The sequence below is a fragment of the Amblyomma americanum genome, chromosome 7 (assembly GCF_052857255.1).
Source record: "Amblyomma americanum isolate KBUSLIRL-KWMA chromosome 7, ASM5285725v1, whole genome shotgun sequence".
In the NCBI taxonomy this organism is placed as follows: Eukaryota; Metazoa; Arthropoda; class Arachnida; order Ixodida; family Ixodidae; genus Amblyomma; species Amblyomma americanum.
Genome location: NC_135503.1, coordinates 38,703,765 through 38,719,656, shown reverse-complemented (window position 1 = coordinate 38,719,656; position 15,892 = coordinate 38,703,765).

The window sequence follows — 15,892 nt, the reverse complement described above, 5'->3', positions numbered from 1 at the left end:
CCACGCTCCCTCGCGACAGAGCGCTGTTGTGGAGCGGCGTTCTCGAAGAGATGTATTATAGTGTATCTAGATCGTGTAACCCTCCCATCACCCCTTCCCCTTTCCGAGGAACTATCGGCCCAACGGGCCCTGGTTCAGGGGGCCTGCGCAACTTCTCTGTAAATATCGCCAAATGAATGCTTTTCACCACCACCTCCCGTTAGATTTTAGCCGTACTGCAGCTAGCGTCGCGACGATCCCAAATGCTATCTTTGTTTCTATGATCCCCTATTTTCTTGTACGGGCTTAATGGGCAGTGTTTATATTATTAACATATGAAAACTGCGCAGGACGAAGCCCAATGGGCACTGAAACTCCCTTGGACGTCCTCTGGATGTCTAGGACGTCCAGGAGAGTTGCAGATGCCCACTGGGAGGCAATCGCCGCGAAACAAGCGCAGGAACGCACATGTGCCGCAGCTTCGCCCGATCTGCTAATCTCCACAAGCACCGCGGTTCCTAATAGCGCACCGCGCGTCATTTAGAAAACGATGAGAGCGTGCAGTACATTCGACGAGGAAACATTATATACATAGGTTGATTGATAGTCGTTTGTAGCGAAGGCCGCTATAAAATGTCGCGATGCTTGACTGCGAGAGATGAACTGCAAGCTTTGTAATGAAAATCCAGAAGAATCAAATACTTCAAAAACGTGGTGCGAGTCGAACAGGAAAATAACATTCGCAAGCTGCATGAAATTTGGAACATTCGCATATACCTAAAAACGAGGACATATGCGTTCATGTCGAGATGGCGCTAAAGAAATGTGGATGGAATTTTTCCCCATGAGTGCACATGTGTGTGCGTGTGTGTGTGGGGGGGTGGGTGGGGGATGTGAGCGAAGACACAGTAGAAATGGAGATACATGAACGCGGCGAAACATGACCTCGACCAGTGAAGCTGTTCAGGTCGCCATGCATAATAATAATTGGTTTTTGGGTAAAGTAAATGGCGCAGTCGAGGAGAAAGAAAGAAAATGAAAACTGATGTTCAGGAAAAGAAATGGCGCAGTATCTGTCTTACATATCGGCTGACACCTGAAGCGCGCCACAAGGGAAGGGATAAAGGAGGGACTAAGAGAAGAAAGAGGTGCCGTAGTAGAAGGCTCCGGAATGATTTCGACCACCTGGGGATTTTTAACGTGCACTGACATCGAACAGCACACTGGCGCCTTTTTACGTTTTGCCTCCATCGTAACGCGGCCGCCGCGGCCGTGTTTGAACCCGGGTACTGCGGCTCAGTAGTCGAGCGCCCTAACCACTGCGCTACCGCGGCGGTTCCGAAAGAAAGGTGAAAACTGAAATATACCGCCCGACAAGTTGACGAAGCACGTACGTTACCTGAGACGCTCCAATTTCTGCGGTTTCCCGGCCGCCATGTTTTGCGTGTTCGCGACCCCCCTGACGCATATCGTCCGGGCATTTTCGCTTTTGCTGCCTTTTTGGAGCTTCGTCCCGGCTCGGAATTGTCTTGCTGCTTCCAACTCTCTGACTCATTTCCCAGCTGAAACGTGGGAAACCCAATGACTAACACAACTAAACCACTGCGCGTTCGAGCACAAGCAGAAACGCAGACGGCATCGTGCGCTCCGCGACGTCTGTAACAGACCAATTTTGGCAAAGCTCTTCTCGCTTGTACAGATAAATTGTGCTGATCGCTAAAAAAAAAAAGAAACGCATGTATTGCATTTCATACGGAGCGAAAACGAAAAAAAGAACTACTTCAAAAAGTCGCGCTGCTGGTTTTGTTGTGTCACGTGCCGCAGCAGGTGGAAGCGCAACGCATGACGGGATTCAGTTCGGGCATGAGATCGCCGTGTGACAGGTGAGGCCTAGTTTTTACGCTTTTTTGTACATTATCACGATCCTCCCTTTGTCCTGGCTGGCTGGATAGCGATGGAAGCAGTATGCACAGCTCGTACGAGCGACACCCAATGTCTGTCCGTCGAGCACGCTCGAAATATTCGTACCTGAGCGCGCTCGGGTGTGCGCCCTTCTCGTGGTGTGGCCGTGGCGGCAGCATGACTCAACGTCAACTTCGAGCCGTCAGTTTGCGCTAAATCGTTTGCGCTCGCTGTTTGAATTTCACCACCGGGTCTCCCTTTTACGCAAAATCTGTCGGCGATCTCTGCAGTGCCTAATTTACGAGTGCGTGCGGTTCGCAAGAAGGTTGGTTTGAAAGTTTTAAAGCGAACTTTTTGTTTACCTGTTCTGGGCCACCTCCCACTTACGAGAAAGTGTGGTCGACTTCTCGCGTGCAGTCTGCATTACATCTGCCATTAGACGGGTGTGCGGATGCTTCCCGCTTGCGCAATTCCCCTCTGCGCCTGTGTTTTTACCCTGGGTGGGGGGCCTTTCTTTCACCATCAGCGGTCGGTCTTATCAGGTACGATCATCTCGTTTCGCGAAGGAAAAAAAAAAGTTGACGTTACGGGCTTTCCGTTCCTGTTCATCGGTTTTGCTGGGATATACGCACGCGCTTTTTCAAACGCTTCTGCGCTCAGGAAACTCCAAGGACGGCTGCAGAGAAACTGGATTTCGCTGGATTAAACGTGCGTTTTCTTCGATTTCGAGGCAACGCCAATTGCATTTCACCTTCTACGAATCATCGGGATTTTCGTTGTCGGTTACTCTGATCGTAATGATGAGGGCCTGTGTAGTTAAACTTGCGTGTGCGCAACCGCTCGTGCATTCGGTTGAGTTCGGGTAGCGCGTTGCCGAAGTTGACGCTGAAAATGTTTCCTGCGTGCCAAACGGTTGGTGGTTTAGGAACCCGGCTATTTCAGTCGGGATCAGTTGAAACATTCCACTTTAACCGTTTTGGTTGTTTTCGCAAAAACCTAGATTTGCGCTACGAGCGGCTTGTGCTGCGCGCACGAAATGAAAAAGCATGCCGCAGGTGGCTCGTTCGTGAACTGTGCTTTCGGACCGGTGTTTGCATGAAGACGAGAATCGCAGGGCAAAAGTTGAACGCAAGGATCGACATTGCTTCGTGCAATTTTTTTTTTCGGGCCGAAACACGCAAACGTGTTTCTGGCCACCTAGAACACGGGGTGGAGCATTGGGCGTGGTTGTGTGTTCACTTGTCCGTCGTAACATTCTAAAATGAGTACGTATCCGGGGTTGTTTTCAGAGTTGCGCTTCGACACACACGTGCACATTATCATTGTTCACGATCGTTGCTATTGTTCGTGCCATTATGCTCTCAAGATTTGCGGAAAATCAAGGGACCAGGCCCAAGTGTCTGAGAACGTGACGTCGATTCGAACGATGGTGTATGCTTGTGTAAAGTAGCAGTGTTTGCTGTTGCTCTGGAAACATAGCCGAGGTATAATGTGTAACTCTGTTCTGGGTGGTGGCTAGAGGGTTGCAATGTTGTGGGAACGAATGAACGAGCTTTTGTTCTGGGGTAAATTTATTGAAGCGTTTTGTGATTAGATTATTGGAATAGTTTACATGTGGAGGTAGTGGTGACACAGTTTTGTAGCATGCTGATTGAGCACGGTGCGTGTGAATCATGGATAAGAGAGCCTGGCTTTGCCTGCTTATATTTCACCTGATGTCAATGTTAGTTGTGTATTCATGAACTGCGCCGGTGGTGGTGACATTTGTGTGCCATCTCAGAGACGTTATGGCAGGGGGTAGTTAGTGACTAATCAATCGGGTTTGCAGGAATCGGTTTGCTTAGCCCTGGAATGAAAAGGAAACGATGGAGCTCTTTGGTGAATTTGTACCTTTCACTGCTGGGTTATTCTCGTTTCATTTTGGGCATTGTTTGTGTGCTTTATTTAAGGAGACAGTGCACTGAGGCACTAGGCCAGCATTTAAAGTATAGCTGTAAAATGGCTGGCTCATAAAGTTTTAAGGGTTTTTCCAACACAGTCACAGTGAATTCCTTTTGCATTATTTGGATTGTAGTAGCATTTCATTGTATTGTTTGCTAACTTGGCTTCATGAAATATGTCATCACAAATTAAGCTTTACATTGGTACTGTAGTGAACTTGCATGATTTTGCCACTGCTGTGGACCAGTGGTTATGGCGCTTGGCTGCTGACCTGAAGGATGCGGGTTCGATCCCGGCCGTGGTGGTTGAATTTTTATGAAAGTGAAATTTAGAGCCCCGTGTACTGTGCGATGTCAGTGTACGTTAAAGAACCCCAGGTGGTCGAAATTTCTGGAGCTCTTCACTGCGGTGTCCCCTCAAAGCCTGAGTTGCGTTGGGACATCAAACCCTCCAATAACTAACCTTGCATCATTTTACCTCCTGTTCAGTTGTGATGTAATAAAAAAGAACTCTGTGGCTATTTTTCTCCACTTGGCTCCATTGCCTCAACAACACACTAAAGCTTTCATGTCTTAGCAGCACGTGATGAAGCCATCTGTTGGAGATTTTCTATTGTTTTCCATTGGTAAAGGATTTCCTTTATGATAGGAGCATTGCACATTGTCTTTTGGTAAAATGGCCCCTCTCGTTCCCTTCTTAATAAGGACTACAAGGGCGGGGCTACGCGATGACTTTATCAGGCCATGCTGCCGTGCGCCTAATTCACTCTTCACTTTGTTCACTGGGTGAGAGCACTGGGTAGCAAGCAAAACGCATCACTGCAGCTCTTTTGAACATCTGGCAGCATAGTTAATTTACCTTGTCAAAGTAAGTGGCCCGACATGCGGTTATTTCCTTTTCTCATTTCTTCATTTGTGCAGAAGTTATTGCTTCTCTTTTGCTTTTAAGTCGGGGTCTTTTTCAGGTGACATTTAATGTGCTTGCTGATTACTGTGCATTTTATCTATGAGATGCTTGGCTCATGTTTATTTGTCTGTACATGTGCACATGTTACTACTCACTCACTTGAAAATTTGAAGCCGAAATACTATTTGAAACAAGTCTGGCTACATATCTTTTTCATAACAAAACTAAAATTGATGTTTTCTGGCATATGGAAGCGTAATAAGATGGCTAAAAAAAATTATCATCAGGTGCGGCACATTCAAGCTATGGACATAACAGGAATTTTAATTCGTCAAGCCCTTGTTGAGCCAAGCAGCTCTTCTTGCGTCTGCTCAGTAGTGCTTTATGCAGTGTTCTGTTATTAAATCTTGTGTATTTATCAAGGGCCGAGTACGTGAAGCCTGTCAATGGTGTCTTTCCAACTGCATAGTCTGGTCTATTCCATTTGCATGGGCCCTGCAGGTGGGCTACACTAATCTTATCCGGAGTTCAAACTTTCCAGCTGCTGATCGGAATTTTCCCTTTTGGAACAATTTGTAGTGTCCTCGTGCAATAGGGGACCATCAATCCAAATTTGTTTTTGCAAACCATGGTTTTGCAATGCGTGGTTGGAAAGGCACGTAAAAAAAAACAAGCGGATGAAGAAAGGATGCAAGGACACGCGTTTTTTCAACCATGCATTATAACCAACTTGCCCGACTTTCTGCGCATGAATGTACACATTTAAGACAGAATTTCAGCTTTGAATCAAAGCATGAGTGCTGTTGGCAGGTCGGCCAGTACATCGTGCTTTATTGTGAGGTGTGCTGTATCGGAGACGTAGTGTCAGTACTCTTTCACGTCATAAACGGAAAGCTGCGGCCAAGTATGTGCTGTGCATGTGGATAACCTAACAGATAGCACAGGTAATCATTGACACACTGTGCTCAGGATGTTGCTGACTGGGTGCTTGCCTGTATAATACCTGCAAAGAGAGCACCTAATTGGAATGTATAGCCATGGTTAACGTCTTCAGGCCATGTGTTTGCTTTTCAGCTGTATTTTGGAGCACTTTAGAAACTCTAAAAACAGCGAGGCCTTGAAAGGTACGAGCAAGTGTTTTCTTTACCTTGCAGCGAATTATAGCTTGATGCGTGCCATAAATGCTCTACTGCACAGCTCCGAAGCTAATCATATGGTCTGTATTTTCTGTTAAATGTACTCCCGCCCTCAATATGACTTGTAGCACAGGAGCTGTGGCTGGAGTTCAGTTTTTGGAGTACAGTGAGCCCTGTGTTGCTGGAAATTTATGCATGTAGCTGTCAATGCAAACATCGAAGTACCGTGAATGTTTGCGCAAGCTGGGTGCGCTGTGTGAAGGCATACTGCTTTACTATAATTCGAAAACCTCAGTTCATTTACTCCGGTGCATTGCAAGTCATATTGAGTGCGGTAGTACTTTGTGCATCAACTAGCCTTGGTGCTCAGATTGTGAGGTCTGTTGTAGCTGGTAGCTGACTTGCCACTCCAACGCTTAGAGATGATTCTGTCAGGGTGAAACTTTGTATGGTCACTGTCCATGCCTATGCTGTTTGAGGGAGGGTGGGACATGCTGCTCACCCAGGAGAGTGCTAATTAGAGCCGTGAGTTGTGTGACTTAAGACTTGCAGTAATTAATCTTTGGTAGCCATCAGGTTTTTGCTTTAGTGGATGGTAATTATCGGCTTGCAGAACCCAAAACGTAGTATTCTGCTTTGGCTTATCCATCACATTTAGAGTTATTCCAATTTTTGCCACGTACATTGTAGTAAAGGCGATGCAGATTGTCTACACCTTGCTTAAGAAAATGACGAAGGGCTTTCAGCATCAGACTCACGACCTTACTGCATCTTCCATAGAGCAGTTGAATTTGCTTGCCTGTGTGCCCAAATAAATTGTCTGGAGTGTTTAAAGAACAAAAACGTCATTTTTTACTTTGACTTTGTCAGTGACTGTTATACATTTACTTCAACTAATGCCTGACCAGATGAACTTTCATCAAACCCTTACAAAAGCAAGGATTGCCCCTTAATTTTAATGCACAAGATAGACAGCACAATACGAAGAATGAAATTGTGGGATAAAAAAAATGCTATTTGATGCAAAATTGGAGGTGGACCTTCATGCACGCTGTAAAGCCTTACTTGCGTGGCATGGGTTGTTATGGCTTAGGTTATTACGCATGGCATGGGTTATTATGGATTCGGAACAGCTCAGCACATTGCTCCCATGCTGTTCCAGCGTGTGATCTTTCAAATAGCCATGTTTCTTGTCTTAAACGGGTCATCTGCAAGCACACACAGCAGAGCAACAGGCCTTTTCTGTCATGTGCATCAGTTGTGTTCAGTGCCATCTATGATGAAGCTTGCATGCAACATTCAAGTTGTATGATGCATCTCTGTGCTGTAAATAGTAGCCATTGGTTGCATTAGGGGTATGAGAATACTAAGCAATTGATAATTTGAAATGTTTACGTTATGGCTGCAACATTTCCTTGACTCATTATGCATAAACTTGTTTAAGGAGTACATACACGAAACTGAAGTACTAACAAAGGATTTCATCCATTTCTTTGGCACATAACAATGCCTTTACACAGATTTCAATTAAAGGACATTGAAGAGAACATAATTCAGTATGATTATTTACCAGAGGCCAGCCAGCAGCTTTTTGACATTTCCATCAGCATGGAAACCAACTTTGTGTGACATGCACTCCAAGCAGAACATGAAATGTTCTCGTGCGTCTGTGTCCAACTTTCAGCAATTTTTAACTTGAAACCTGAAAGGCTGCTTGCTGGTGCATGATGAAGGCGCATGCAGACGAACTTCCCTTCGTAACAGAGATTTTGGTATCCATGTGGTCACCAATGCTGCTGAAGATTGAATGCGATGCCATACGGAAGCCACGTGAGCTTGAATGTGATGTCATACGGAAGCCACATGCTGGCCCTGAATGAAACTCACTGACTTTGCAACCTGGCTCGTAACTAATTGGTCCTGCTGGGCTCTCAGGGTTTCTGTGTTCATTTTCAGGATTGCTGTACCTGTAGAGATCTTTAAAAAACACCCAACGTGCAAGGACTTTGTGTTTATGCCCTTTGAATGTTGCTAGACGCAGGTGGCTGGGTGCTTGGCACGTGTAGTCGGCATCGGCTTGGAGAGCCTGAGGACCCTGCACAGCCCCCCAAAGTGGTTGGCCGCCGGGATGCTCTGCGATGAAAAAGCCTTCGCCGCCGCCTCTCATCTTCTCTGAACCCATGCACGCTTCCGCAGCGATGAGGGCCTCGCCCAGCTCTCAGGGCAGCTGTCAATCCAGGAGAACGGCTCCGACCCTGGCAGCCGCACGGGTAAGCACTACACACTCAGTGAGGGCACAGGGTGGCCCGTCATGCACCAAGGCGACAAAATAATTCAGCCTTTTTTTATTTTTGGTTTGCTTCTATTCTTACACCGGATACCTGCGACGTGCTGCATACAGAGCAGAACATTTGACAGAAGTGATTTTATGCCGTCTTTTTATTGGACATACACGCCTTACCCATGTGGTTTCACGTCCACAAAACAGGGCAAACCCCTGTGCGGAGCGCACCGAGACAAGCTTGCTGTGAACTGCATTCTATTTTCATGCGAGAAGATTGAGAAATGAAAAAAAAGGCATTGCACGCGTTTTTATCTCCAGCACATTCCCTTTGACGTTAGCTTACTCTTGTGAGGAAATGCAATTGTAGATTCTTCATGTGTCTTTAAGTTCCTAGAAGAAGGAAATGTTTTAACTTAACTGTGCCTTTTAAAACTTTCGCTCTTTAGCATAAAAACATACATTTCTAATCCTGCGTTTGGGTCATGATGGCCTTGGTCACTAATGGGCCACAGAATCCAGGAATAAACAGATAGCAGCACTGAATGAGCTGTCGAAAAATGAAAAGTCTTGTTGGTTGGTGTAGTTGATTGCCACGTGAAGAGGAAAGAAAAAAAGCGGCACAGAAAAAGACGTCAACAAAATACACAGCATGTGGTGTACTTGTAGTGCAGAGAGAAATAATTGTGTTTACGATACCTGATAAAGTTTTTAAAAAGTCATGGAATAAGAGAATTATGGGTTATGAAACTAGTGCATTTGAGCAAGTGGTAGACATTGGAAAGGGAACTGCATCATAGCAGTCAAAATTGATCGTTATGGAAAGCTAAGAGGCAAGACTGGAACACATAAGATGCCATCATTCCAAAATAGTTAAAAGGAAAACATGCATGTGAAGCAGCATAGGAAAGTGAACTTCCTGTAGAACATTCGAAAGCAGGACTTGAGATTCTCCTCTTGAAAGAATGGCCTCTGGTTGGCACGCCTTGTTTATATTGTTTAGCTGTATTTACCTATCATTCATGAAAGTGTTTCATGTCGGGGGGGGGGGGTTCACAAGTGGTCTTTACTGCCCGAGGCAGATTTAAGCTGCTTTACGGTGGAACGTAAATAACTGAGCCGTTAACAAGCAGGGGGAGGGAAAGCAGGTTTCCAAGGCAGCGGGGAATAATTTTTAACTGAATCAATCTTTTGACTGAGCATACATGCAAGCTTTACTTTTTCCCGACTGCGCTCATTGAATATCATTAGCCTGCTAAGGAAGATGGGAACGTCAGTTTCAAACATTTCCGCGCTGTTCTCATATATGCTGCGCTATTTGACTCAAATTTAGAAAACAGCTGCATTATCTTCTCTTTAGTTTGTTTTTATTCGGAGTCGCAGTAATTTTCGAATTGGGTGAAAAATGAGCAGAGAGTAGAAGTTGAGAATGGTCGCCTCCGCAAGCTTGCCACGCACTCTGAAATGACGCAAGTCTTGTGATTAAGCTCCGTCCACGATTGATTTTGCTGACGATCTAGGTAGCAGTGACTGGGGAAGCTGGCTCATCATCCGAGTTTTGTTCAGTATAGAAGGCCTGAGGAAATGGTACAGAACATTGTTGGCAGTGTCTTTGTTAATTTCTTACTTGGGCATGTTTGGTCCACTCAGCGGCTGTTTTGAAAAGGGTATTGACATTACTGATGCTATTTATCACATTTGTAGTGTTTCCACATCATTTGGGCAGGATCTAATATTGCTCGCACTGCGAAGCGTGCGCCCCACTGTTTCGCCCAATTGCGTTCACAAATGTAGGGCCTAATTTGATTGCTTTCTAGCCGGAAGATTGTGTAAGCTAGAACTTTTCAAATTTTTCATGAGTATTGTTAATGGTCAGGGAGACATTTTATACATTCTAAAGTTTCTTTTTTTTTTTTTAATTTTGGATACAAGCATATGTTTGGCAGTTTTTGTTCTAATTTTACCTAAAAACCTTGATTTTGCAAAAAAAAATAGTATTAAGATATTAAAAACCTTTATCAAAAGAACTATTATTAAAATGTGTGTTTAATTGGCATAATTTTGATGCATTACATGCATTGCATTTTGATGCATGACATTAAATAAAGGCTATTGTAGCCAGCAGTCGTGATTATGAAATTACATGACAGGAAAAGCAAGTCACTTGCTCTCGTCACATGCGAGCAACTTTGTGCATTCATTTGCTGATTAGTTGCTGTAGGTGTAGCTTCTGGAGTGGTGTAGGGTTTTAGTGGTGTAGACAACATGCACCATTGCACTGTTTCTCTTCGTCATCAGTGACCCCTTCGGTTCTCCCTGAGCCCTCCCTCGCTCCACTCGCACCACTTCTTGTGCTTGGAGCGCACTTGGTTAAATAAGCAATGCTGTCATTTCTGAAGGCCTTGCAACTTGTACAGAAATAAAATTTCTGTGGGCACTTTTAGTGCGACCATTCACATTCATAATTTACTGGGTGACGACCCTCTCTTGTTTGGATGAACCAATGTTTGAGATGAGATATAAATAATTTTTTTTTTCTTCTTGAAAAGTGTGGGCACTTGTGTTGACTCTTCATCATGATCAATTCTAGTGAAAAGTCTAATCTAAATTAAGCATTTGGGATTGAGTGTTCGTAGTGGGCGCTAAATTAGAGCTACACTGCTTTTGAGTACAAGAAATTGTGAGAATTGATCCGATTCTTTTTTTGTTTTTAGAGAGAATTACTGTTGATAACATGCCACAGTTTCAACAGTAAGGCTGTTGCACCAAGTGTTGGGAAATGAGAATGTTTAAAGAAGTTGTTATGTGGCTTTCTTCTCCTGCACTTTTACTGCAGTGACATTACAAGATACAAGTTGCATTTCATTACAAGTTTGACGTAGGATAGCAAGTGTACTAAGAATATGTTCGAGTTGCCTGAAAGCTACATCAAGCTCTAAGAAAGGAAAATTTGCCTTTTTAAGCTTTCTAGTGCTCCGAGTTGTCCATTGCTGTGTTGCTGTGCACAAGATTGCTGGGCTCCTAGTTAGCTAGTTTGGTACGTCGACTCCTCGGTACATAGCGGTTTAAATTCCGGGGGCAGAAGAAATTTTCCATTAAGCGTACAAACCTTTCTTTGAGGGAAGCAAGCTGAGTTTTATTGTGGTCACAGGTCTGAATTAGGTGAACGGGAAGCTTTTTTTTTTTTTCTGAAAATAACAGTATAACCTGAAATGCGGGTCTGACGAGGCATGTGGTTCAAACGTGGATTGTTCGCGGGTCATACAAATGTTGCCACTGTTCACTGAGCCCACTGGCCATGTTGTGTGGAACGAAGTGTCTAGAAAAACAAAACAAAACAAAATCTTAAGCATACACTTGAATGTGTTTTGGTGACAGGTGCCAACGCTTTCATGTCTGCAAGTTGGTGCAGAACATTCAGGTCATCTTCCTACAAGTTGCTTTTACACTGACGCTGTTTTTGTGAGAACATGAAGAATAGCACTCACAAACTATCACTATGAGTTGTTTGCTTGCTGCCCTGTTCTAAGAGTAGATCTCAGCTGCATTGTTAGACCAGTGAAAATGTGAAAATTTAATCTCAAAGAGGGCCCGGCCCGCAAGCAGTAACCGGGACCTGTCAGGCTATCCCACATTAATTGATGTACTCCAAGCACTGCAGTAACCTATGTAATAAGGGTGTAATTACTCATTAGCTTCCATTCAAGTGTAGCCGTACAGCTGCAAAAGGAAATCTATGCAGCTTTCGTAGAAACTTCATAGTTGAAGAAAAATTTGTACTGGCCCAGGGTTCGAACCGGGGACCACTGCCTGTCTGGGGCAGTTGCTGTGCCAACTGAGCTAAACAGGATGGCTGACAGATGGTAGGGTGAGAGTGAATTGATCAACAGCACAATGTGGGAATGGTGTTGGTCCAATGTATAGGGGAATTCTCAAAGGTGGAGTCTATTTGTGATAAGGGAGTAATTACGAGAGTAAGGCGTGTGTTGCTGATTTAAATTCCTGTACATTGAAGTCATCAACACATATGTTGCTCCCTGTAGTCGTCGTCTGTGGCGGTGGTGGCAGCCAGATTACATTCACTGCAGGACGAATGCCTCTTCCACTGACCGCAAATTAATTCTGTCCTGTGACAGCTGCGACGGCCTCTTCCTAGTCAGCTTCCTAATCTCATCTCTCTATCTGACTTTTGGCTGCCGCCTGCTACAATTTTCTGCTTTTGGAATCCGCTTTGTTTACCTGTGGGCGATTTCTCGGCCCAAGAGCAGACACACCTGTGCGCGGCGATAAAAGTTATTGTTTAATTTCACTTACTGTTCGGGCATTCTGTGTGGTCTGTGATGAGGTCAGAGAGACTGGCCTACCCTTAAGTTTTATCTTGAAGGAGTTTACTGGGGATAACTTCACCTAATTATCGGCGAAAAAAATTGGATTTTAAAACCTTCCTATCAGTAGATTTGAACTCATTTATTTATTTACTTATTTATTTATTATTCCTCAAAGATCCCTTTCGGGATATTACATGAGGGGTGGGGGAAAAATAGCAAAAAGAATATATTACATAATTTAAAACGATCAGTCGTTTACAATGATGAGAGCGCTTCTTCGATAGCGGACTTGAAAAGTCGATGGTTGATGATGGCGGCCACTTCAGTCGGCAAAGCATTCCAATCACGGGCAGTCTTTAGAAAAAATGATTGCTGGTATGCTGTGGTATGGGCATGTTGGGTATATACAGCGTTGGAATGGTTATGGCGGGAAATGTGATGTGCACGCGGGATGATTTGATTAACTGCTGAAAAATTTTGAAAGAATTTGTGAAACAAACCAAGACGTGCTGATTTACGACGCGTGACTAGTGTGGGCAGCTGCAATCGGGATTTCAAACCTGAGATGCTGGTATGATAAGCGTAGTCAGATGAGCTGAATCTGGCGGCATGATTCTGGATTGACTCAATAGTACGGATTAGATTAGTTTGAGGGGGCTCCCAGATAGCACTAGCATATTCGAGTTTTGTTCTGATGAACGTTTTGTAGGCTAGTGATTTAAGAGCACTGGGTGTGAATGCAATGTTGCGCCGAAGGTACCCAAGGACGCTATTTGCAGAGTTGGTTATGTGGGTGATACGGCATGTCCAATTTAGATCGCTTGAAATATGGACGCGTGAGTACTTATAATTATTGACGGAAGAACTTGGAGAGTTATTTATAGTATATACAGGCAGGCGAAGGTTAGGACGACGGTGAAAGGAAGTCAATGAAGTTTTGGAAATATTAAGGGACATGAGCCGCTTGTTGCATCAATGCTGCACTTGTGAAAGATCATTTTGGAGGGCGATGCTATCTGATGCATTTGTTATAAGGTGATATATGACACAGTCGTCGGCGAACAGCCGGACGCTAGAAGAAGTGTTAAATGTTAGATCGTTAATGTATATCAGAAAAAGAAGGGGACCTTGTACAGAGTCTTAGGGGATGCCAGATATCACAGGTAAAAAGGATGACGAGTGACAGTTAGCATACACGAACTTATGATGGTCTGTTAAGAAGGCGTGGATCCAATTAACTTTCACGGTGTGCAGATTTAGGTGAGATAGTTTGCAGGTTTAGGTGAGATAGTTTGTGAAATAAATGGCCATGAGGAACTTTATCGAACGCTTTCTCAAAATCTGAGAACACAGCATCACAAGGTATATTGCGGTCTGAGTATGAGTGTAAATTATGTAGAAGGAGGGAAAGCTGAGTTTCACATGAGCGGCCTTTGAGGAAGCTGTGCTGATTAGGATGTAAGAAGTTTACGGAAGTTAAAAAACTAGCAACATGCGAGTACAAAATATGCTCCATGATTTTGCAGCAAACACACGTGAGTGAAATTGGGCGATAATTGTACGGGGATGAACGGTTGCCTTTTATGACTTTACCGATCTGCCAGTCACGTGGTATTGATCCTGTTGTAAGCGATTGCTGGAATATGAGTGACAAAATGACGCTGCAGATATTTTTAGTATTCTTGAGCACTTTTCCATTAATGCCATCGATACCAGAGGATGAAGTATTGGATAATGAGTCAATAAGTTTAGCAATGCCATGAGGTTCAAATGATATGCTTTCCATGGCCGGATGGCCAAAAAATGGGAAGTTGGGAAGGTTATTGGCAGGTTCATTGTTGAAGACAGATGAAAAAGCAGAGTTAAGCACACTCGCGACGTCAGATTCAATGACTGGATTTCCAGCACCGCCAGAGAGCGAAATGATATGAGGTTCATGGGGCATAATGATTTTCCAAAACTGCTTGGGGTTGTTTTGTAACATGGATGATAAAGTGTTGGGAAAAAAGTTGCGCTTTGCTTGTGCGGTTTGGGTATTGTAGTGTCTCTCGGCGTCGTAACACTTCGTCCGTGCAACCGAAAAGTTTTTAAGCTTAGCCGCTCGAAATAATTTATTTATTTATTTATTGCAAGTACCTACAGCGCCCATGAGGCATTATTGTAGGGGGGATATAGCTACATACAATAACACATGCAAAGAAGATATTGGGAAACATGTCAGCAAGGTAACAACAATACTATAATTAGACTGTTTAGTCATTTTAACGACACGTTAAACCACGGAGAGCCAGCGCTCTCGGTTATGGTTATGGTTGGTATATGAAGTTTAATGAGGCGCTAAAGTTCTGATTTGAAGACGATCCAGTTTGATTCGACGGATCAATGCGGGAAACCGGGCGAAAAGTTATAGAAGAGGTTGTTAATTCGCAATTAATGCTTGTGTAGTCTCCTCTATTTTAGAGGACAATTGTCTTTTTAATTATTTTGTGATTAGGAATGCAGCAAGAGAATGTAGTGTGAACTTCCAGATGATCACTGAGGCCATGCATACAAGTTACCGAAGAAACGTTGTCAGGATGAGTAGTTAGAATAAGATCCAAAATGTTGGCGGAGTGATCTGCAACTTGAGTAGGAGTGGCAACTAATTGTGTTAAGCCGAAGGTGAGGCACGTATTTAGGAATTCGCTTGCTGGAGTGCATTTGGTTAATGTACACTCAGTATCAGACCAGTTTATCGAAGGGAAATTGAAATCACCTAAAAGCATGATAGGTGTGTTTTGGTGCTTAGTAGTCATGTTGCTCAGAACGTCATGAAAAACAGCGTCCTTACTAAAAAGGATGGGTTGCCACTGTATTGAAGCTAATGGAAAGTCTAAAGTAGCCTCTGGTATTCGCGTCAAAAAAATCAGTGGCGACACCTGTATGTAGTTTTTCGTCCTTTGTAGCTTATAAAAGCTTGGTTTTCGGCAAGCGTGGTCTCTTTGTGACTAGAATACAGTACTTTATCGAAACAGGTCCACTTCTCTTTTGTTCACTGTGTCACTCTAAAGGAGTTGAAAGATTTTCAATTGTGCATTTTTTTTTCCTGAATGCTGCATAAGACAAATTAGCATGTGTGGATCAGGAAGTGGAATTCACCTGCACCCTCTGAGTAATTTTTGGCTCAATTTTTTCTCTCGTGTCGTGATGCTGGCTGTGATCACAGAACGGAGATTAAGTTTGCATTACTGTTCATCAATCATCACGTGGATTAAACTGGTTCCCAAATTATTAATTTGACAACTGGTCTCAAGCCGTGGTGGTGACCACTCTGCATCCTCAACGTTCCGATTCTGTGCTCACTTTGGCTGCTTATCGACGAGTGTCCAGTTTCTTGTCTCAGTTTCTCGGGTGACATGGCACTGTTCTCCTTTTGTGGA